This window comes from Morone saxatilis, unplaced genomic scaffold, assembly GCF_004916995.1.
Source record: "Morone saxatilis isolate NCDOM2014 unplaced genomic scaffold, NCSU_SB_2.0 Contig24, whole genome shotgun sequence".
Lineage (NCBI taxonomy): Eukaryota > Metazoa > Chordata > Actinopteri > Moronidae > Morone > Morone saxatilis.
Window position 1 is genome coordinate 27,096,046 of NW_023339807.1, and position 612 is coordinate 27,096,657.

Consider the following 612-nt stretch of genomic DNA (forward strand, 5'->3'; position numbering starts at 1 on the left):
TCCCTTCCGTTTCCAAATTTATAAGATCAAATATTTTCTGAAAAAATGTTTTCCCACTTTCCGGAGGGGCATACACATTGAATAGTGTCACCAGTTGGTTTTCTAATTTACCTTTAATCATGATATATCTTCCCTCCTTATCAGCAACTTCCTTGATCAATTCAAACTTTATTGTGTTAGCAATCAGTATTGCCACACCCCTCTTATGATTTTGTCCAAAGGAACTAGCAAATGATTTCTTGTAGCCTAACTTTTTAAACTTTTCTTGCTCCTCTCGCGATAAGTGTGTCTCCTGTAAAAAAAATAATCAGCATCTTCTCTTTTCTAAACTAAGTTAAAGCTTTACCTCTTTTTTTTATTATTCAGGCCATTGATATGCAACGACACCACCATTATATCATTATATTGCATTGTTTATATCCCTTGAAATGATTCCTAACCCCTCCACTGTAATATTATCAGCCCACATTTTACTACGAACAAAACATGAACAAACACACAAACTGAAACTAAACTCCCAAGCAAAAAAGGGCCTTATTCCCCATAGGCCCTGTCTCCCTATCGGTGGGAGTGAGGGATGGCCTTTTGTGTGCAAAGCCCCCCCCCCCCCCC